Source organism: Misgurnus anguillicaudatus, chromosome 14 (genome assembly GCF_027580225.2).
Source record: "Misgurnus anguillicaudatus chromosome 14, ASM2758022v2, whole genome shotgun sequence".
In the NCBI taxonomy this organism is placed as follows: Eukaryota; Metazoa; Chordata; class Actinopteri; order Cypriniformes; family Cobitidae; genus Misgurnus; species Misgurnus anguillicaudatus.
In genome coordinates, this window is record NC_073350.2 from 11978722 (window position 1) to 11985283 (window position 6562).

Genomic DNA, 6562 nt, shown 5'->3' on the forward strand with positions numbered 1-6562 from the left:
AAACCCTGCTTGTAATTTAGAAGCGGGGTTGTCCCTGAAATTCACCTAGGGTTATGAAACCCTGCTTGTAATTTAGAACCGGGGTTGTCCCTGAAATTAACCCAGGGTTATGAAACTCTGCTTGTAATTTAGAAGCTGGGTTATCCCTGAAATTAACCCAGGGTTATGAAACCCTGCTTGTAATTTAGAAGCGGGGTTGTCCCTGAAATTAACCCAGGGTTATTAAACGCTGCAAGTAATTTAGAAGCTGGGTTATCCCTGAAATTAACCCAGGGTTATTAAACGCTGCAAGTAATTTAAAAGCTGGGTTATCCCTGAAATTAACCCAGGGTTATAAAACCCTGCTTGTAATTTAGAAGCGGGGTTGTCCCTGAAATTAACCCAGGGTTATGAAACCCTGCTTGTAATTTAGATACGATGTTGTCCCTAAGATTAACCCAGGGCTATGAAACCCTGTTTGTAATTTAGAAGCGGGTTATCCCTGAAATTAAACCCGGGTTATGAAACCTTGTTTGTAATTTAAAAGCGATGTTGTCCCTGAAATTAACCCAGGGTTATGAAACCCTGCTTGTAATTTAGAAGCGATGTTGTCCCTGAAATTAACCCAGGGTTATGAAACCCTGCTTGTAATTTAGAAGCGGGGTTGTCCCTGAAATTAACCCAGGGTTATGAAACCCTGCTTGTAATTTAGAAGCGGGGTTGTCCCTGAAATTAACCTAGGGTTAGGAAACCCTGCTTGTAATTTAGAACCGGGGTTGTCCCTGAAATTAACCCAGGGTTATGAAACTCTGCTTGTAATTTAGAAGCTGGGTTATCCCTGAAATTAACCCAGGGTTATGAAACCCTGCTTGTAATTTAGAAGCGGGGTTGTCCCTGAAATTAACCCAGGGTTATTAAACGCTGCAAGTAATTTAGAAGCTGGGTTATCCCTGAAATTAACCCAGGGTTATTAAACGCTGCAAGTAATTTAAAAGCTGGGTTATCCCTGAAATTAACCCAGGGTTATAAAACCCTGCTTGTAATTTAGAAGCGGGGTTGTCCCTGAAATTAACCCAGGGTTATGAAACCCTGCTTGTAATTTAGAAGCGGGGTTGTCCCTGAAATTAACCTAGGGTTATGAAACCCTGCTTGTAATTTAGAACCGGGGTTGTCCCTGAAATTAACCCAGGGTTATGAAACTCTGCTTGTAATTTAGAAGCTGGGTTATCCCTGAAATTAACCCAGGGTTATGAAACCCTGCTTGTAATTTAGAAGCGGGGTTGTCCCTGAAATTAACCCAGGGTTATTGAACGCTGCAAGTAATTTAGAAGCTGGGTTATCCCTGAAATTAACCCAGGGTTATTAAACGCTGCAAGTAATTTAAAAGCTGGGTTATCCCTGAAATTAACCCAGGGTTATAAACCCTGCTTGTAATTTAGAAGCGGGGTTGTCCCTGAAATTAACCCAGGGTTATGAAACCCTGCTTGTAATTTAGATACGATGTTGTCCCTAAGATTAACCCAGGGCTATGAAACCCTGCTTGTAATTTAGAAGCGGGGTTGTCCCTGAAATTAACCCAGGGTTATGAAACCCTGCTTGTAATTTAGATACAATGTTGTCCCTGAAATTAACCCAGGGCTATGAAACCCTGCTTGTAATTTAGAAGCAGGGTTGTCCGTGAAATTAACCCAGGGTTATTAAACGCTGCAAGTAATTTAAAAGCGGGGTTATCCCTGAAATTAGCCCAGGGTTATGAAACACTGCTTGTAATTTAGAAGCGGGGTTATCCCTGAAATTAACCCAGGGTTATGAAACACTGCTTGTAATTTAGAAGCAAGGTTATCCCTGAAATTAACCCAGGGTTATGAAACCCTGCTTGTAATTTAGAAGCTGGGTTATCCCTGAAATTAACCCAGGGTTAAGAAACCCTGCTTGTAATTTAGAAGCTGGGTTATCCCTGAAAATAACCCAGGGTTGTGAAACCCTGCTTGTAATTTAGAAGCGTGGTAATCCCTGAAAAAAACCCAGGGTAATGAAACCCTGCTTGTAATTTAGAAGCGAGGTAATCCCTGAAATTAACCCAGGGTTATGAAACCCTGCTTGTAATTTAGAAGTGAGGTTGTCCCTTAAATTAACCCAGGGTTATGAAACCCTGCTTGTAATTTAGAAGCGTGGTAATCCCTGAAATTAACCCTGGGTAATGAAACCCTGCTTGTAATTTAGAAGCGAGGTAATCCCTGAAATAAACCCAGGATAATGAAACCCTGCTTGTAATTTAGAAGCGAGGTTGTCCCTGAAATTAACCCAGGGTTATGAAACCCTGCTTTCAGATGGAGCGGCATTTACTACAAAGAGCCGTAGTTCACTGACAAGCGGGGAAATATTGTATTCATAATCGCGGATGAATTGCCTGCGATTATCAATGCAATATTGCCTAGCTTTTCAGTGAACTACGACTCTTTGTAGTAAATGTAATAAATTTGCTCCATATGAAAGCAGCTGATGGCGATTTATTACTAATCAAGGAACCGGCTTTACTGACAAGATGCACATGACAATCGCATGTGATTTATCGTGCAGCCCTACAAAGTGCTTATCAACCCGTTTGCCACATTAGTAGGCTATGATTTATGCAATGCAGAAAACACAGATGGAATCGAGGAATCATAAAAACGGAATTTACTGTATAATGTGGATTTTTTTGATGAATAAATTAAAAAAACAGGTCAGTACACTTAAATCAAACCCTTACGAAAATTAACCATGGTTTTACTACAGTAAAAAACATGGTTACTGTAGTAAAACCATGGTTACCACAAAATTACCATTGTTTTTTAAAACATAGTTAAACCATGGTTAGTTAAGTAAATCTATGGTTTTGCGAATAGTAATCAACACACACACACAAAAGACATGGTAACTACATTTTTACCACAAAAAAATCACAGTTAATCTGCATAAGCGAATCACTATATAGAGTAGTGTCTGTGAATATTAAACTGCAAAAAGAAAATGAACTGCATGTGACTACCAGAAAATACACAACACGGAATCATATATTTTTTTAATTTTTAAAAAGGTTGTTTTATTTAAATAAATAAATTAATTCAACATATTTTCTGTTTATATACTGTATAGGGATGGGACGATTACCGGTTTCACGATTAACCACGATAAAATGTCCTGACGGTTAGTATTATCGTTTAAAATTTAATTATCATTATAACCGTGTTTGATTACCGTGATTTTGAAAACTCGCCGTAAAACCTGTCCAGCCAGAATCAGTTTGACGCAGGCACGCACATGCAACATAGTTTTTTGCACAAGGCGGCATTTAAGGGATATTGTATTGTATTAATTCACGGTAAACCTATTAGACACATTTATTTATTTTTTACTACAGAAATAATTTCAGGGACATATAATATTAAATTGTGATTTTCGAAAATAAAACTTGTTCAAATGTTTTCAGTGTGTGTATCAGTTATTTTTGAACATTTCCATCTCATTTTAACAAATAGGAAGTGTGTCCAAACTTTTGACTAATACCGTACTATAATATACACATAAAAAAACATTGGCCGATATCGGTATTGGGCTTTTTTACTACCTAATATCGGTATCGGACCACAGACACACACAAAAAAACATATTGGTCAGGCTTTATTTCTAATCACTCTCATTGTATTTTTATGTCATCCGCCTGTAAGTCTGCACTGCACCACATAAAGTCGAACACACGAAAGAGCAAAATTTGGTTTTAGTCTCATAACATTGGTTAATGAAAACGTTGTTTTTATTGACATTTAGAAAATATCACTTAAGTAGCAATGTTTTGAGGCTTGACATAACATGAAGGTAAATAAATAATGACTTTCATTTTTGAATAAACTATTACTTCAATCAAGGGCAAGCCAGTATTGAAATATGGCTATATTTGCTATTTACAGACAAATTCAAAGTTTAGCTAAAGTACCATTACGACTTTTTATTTACAGTCCTTTATTTAGTTACATTTTATAGCCCTAGTATACAGCTGCCCAGTGAACATGTATCTGCAGTTAAAGGGAAGTGAATGCTAGGGAAAGCATAAGGAAGTTCAAATGTTTTAAAGTTACTTCCTTCTACAGCCGAGTAAAGAATTGCACAAATGACTGTCCAAACCAGAGCTCAAACTAAAGCGAGGGGACTTGTTGCTTATAACCAGCCCTGACATCCGCACATCAGTCACAGCTCACGACGTCTGATAACACCTCAATCTATTCTAGTCTACCAGCTTAACAGAGCAAACAACTGCCTGTTACTAACCACATCCCATAATGGTACACTACAGTAATTATTCATTACTAAGAAAGGCTCATTGATTCCTAACACAATGTTGCAGCACACATATCAGAAGACAACAAAATTCTCTAAATAACAAAAACATTGGCTGAGCTTTTACAATACACAAGACTAGGAAATAACACAAGAATGCAAGGAAGACAAGTCCTAGAACGAGGGAACACATGTGGATCCACTAGACTGACTGGTTGAAAAAGAAACAGATGCGATGAAGAGATAACAGAACATTAAGTGGTTTCATATACGTGACCCTGCCTGTGAACTCCTAGTTTAAATCTAATAATGAGCATATTTAACCATATTTCACTATCATTTAAAGGTGCAGTGTGTAAATTTTACCAGCATCCAGTGGTGAGGTTGTGAATTGCAACTAACGGCTCAGTCCACTGCTCACCCCTTGCTTTTGAAATGCATAGAGAAGCTACATAGCCGCCACCGGAACAACATGTCATCGTCGGAGACAACTTAGTAAAAAGGTTTGTCCGTTAAGGGCTTCTGTAGAAACATGGCGTCACAAAATGGCGACTTCCACGTAAGGGAACGTAGATAAAAACGTCTCATTCTAAGGTAATAAAAAACATAATGGTTCATTATAAAAAGGTCTTTATACACCCCTGATAATATAGTTTTGTATATTATTTTGCATTTCTGTCAAGAGATCCTTCTAAAAATTACACACTGCACCTTTAAATCTTTGACGTGACTTTTCTCAGTCAATATTAAAGATATCAGAGTTATATTTTCACAGAATGTTCTTTGCATTGCACATGATTATTTTGTAGAAAACAGTTTTTACTTTAGCTGGGTTTTCACAGACAGTGTGACATATTTTAAAGGAGTCCATGTGATCCTCATCTATAGGTTAGTAATGTTTTCTTCAGCTATAATATATTAATTCCCATTTCCACCAACTCTCTTACAGTTAGAAATAAAACTGTATTTTATATGCTCTGCCTATATGACATCAATATAAACATGCTCCCGTGGCACAAGATTCAAAGCTTTGCTGCATTTACTCAAGCTGCATGTTGAGACAAATATAGTAGGCAACAGCTTCTAAACAAACAACCTTTTACAAAGCCTGCATTACACTTTGACAGGTTCACAAAACAAACCCTGCAGCTGAAATGGGGCGGATAACCTAAAGATCACTTGAAGATCATGCCCTTTATTTACAATAGGAACCAAGGATCCACCATCAGCTGGTCCTGCATACATGTTTCCCATTTGGAGTAAGTTTTGATTTGTAACATTAAGTACAACAAACTGTATGTCTGTTAAAATAAAAAAATAATGGGCTGCACATGATGTGACCCCTTTAACAAAATAATAAATGCAGTTTAAATACCCCTCCCTTTAGATTTGATCAGCCCATCAGTTGCAGTGCATCCTAACCCCTAACATACTTCTGAGTGGTAAACCACATTCACCCTTTGATTGACACGAGATTTCCCTCGCGCACAACAGTTGCAAACGCGTTTTACGAGAGCGGAACATCATAACAATTCATATGGGACTGTCACTAGCAATGAAGACAACCCAGCCCTGATATAAATTAACTCTATATTAATCTCTTATTCAGTTGTACCAACGCGCAAGTGCATGCTCGTGCAGAAAGAGAAGTTATAATGGGTGACTCATTTTGCGTTACATGCCTTGAGTATATGACAATAACATTACAGCCTAATAAACCCTTAGAGCAAAATCATCCATTATGCACTGTTTTTTTTAGTTTATATCGTGTTAAATGCAGCGATAGATGCTCGTACCTGTGTATCGGAGAGGAGCAGAAGCGTGTGTTGCTCGCGGCGCGCTCTCGCTTGGTCTCGCTCGCGACGATCCACTGCGGTTCCTCTAAGCTCCGCCCTGACGTCACCGAGCCTCTATAGCTCTCCGCCAATCACATCTAGAAAGGCGATGACTTTCAAGCAACGGAGGCGGGGTTATGTAGATGAGATTGCCATGTCTAGCTGGGATCGTGAGAAATGTTCTGTTATTTTCTCTCACTTTTCCAGTGAAGTGTTTGCTCACATATGCGTGTACATTCAAGCATTACTCAAACATTAATTGTGAAGTTTATCTGACTTTGTGAATTAGCTTATGATATCATTTAATTGCTTGAAAGTAAATACCTCAATTAAAAGGTTGATCCAGAATAATTTGGGATAAATTCCTGTTCTGGGGTTTTACAGTTTAAGTAACGTTAATGGTTTATAAGCAATTCTCCTAAGCAAAAATA

The 6562-nt window shown here is 38.1% G+C and overlaps 1 protein-coding gene across 1 annotated transcript in view; it reads right to left on the reverse strand.

The window, feature by feature from the left end:
* Positions 1-6238, reverse strand: part of camk1b (calcium/calmodulin-dependent protein kinase Ib) — a 66464-nt gene extending 60226 nt beyond the window's left edge. The window contains exon 1 of the mRNA XM_073875872.1: positions 6093-6238. The gene's annotated coding sequence lies outside the window, so the exon portion shown is untranslated. The remainder of the gene's footprint in view (positions 1-6092) is intronic.
* Between the last annotated feature and the right edge of the window lie 324 nt (positions 6239-6562).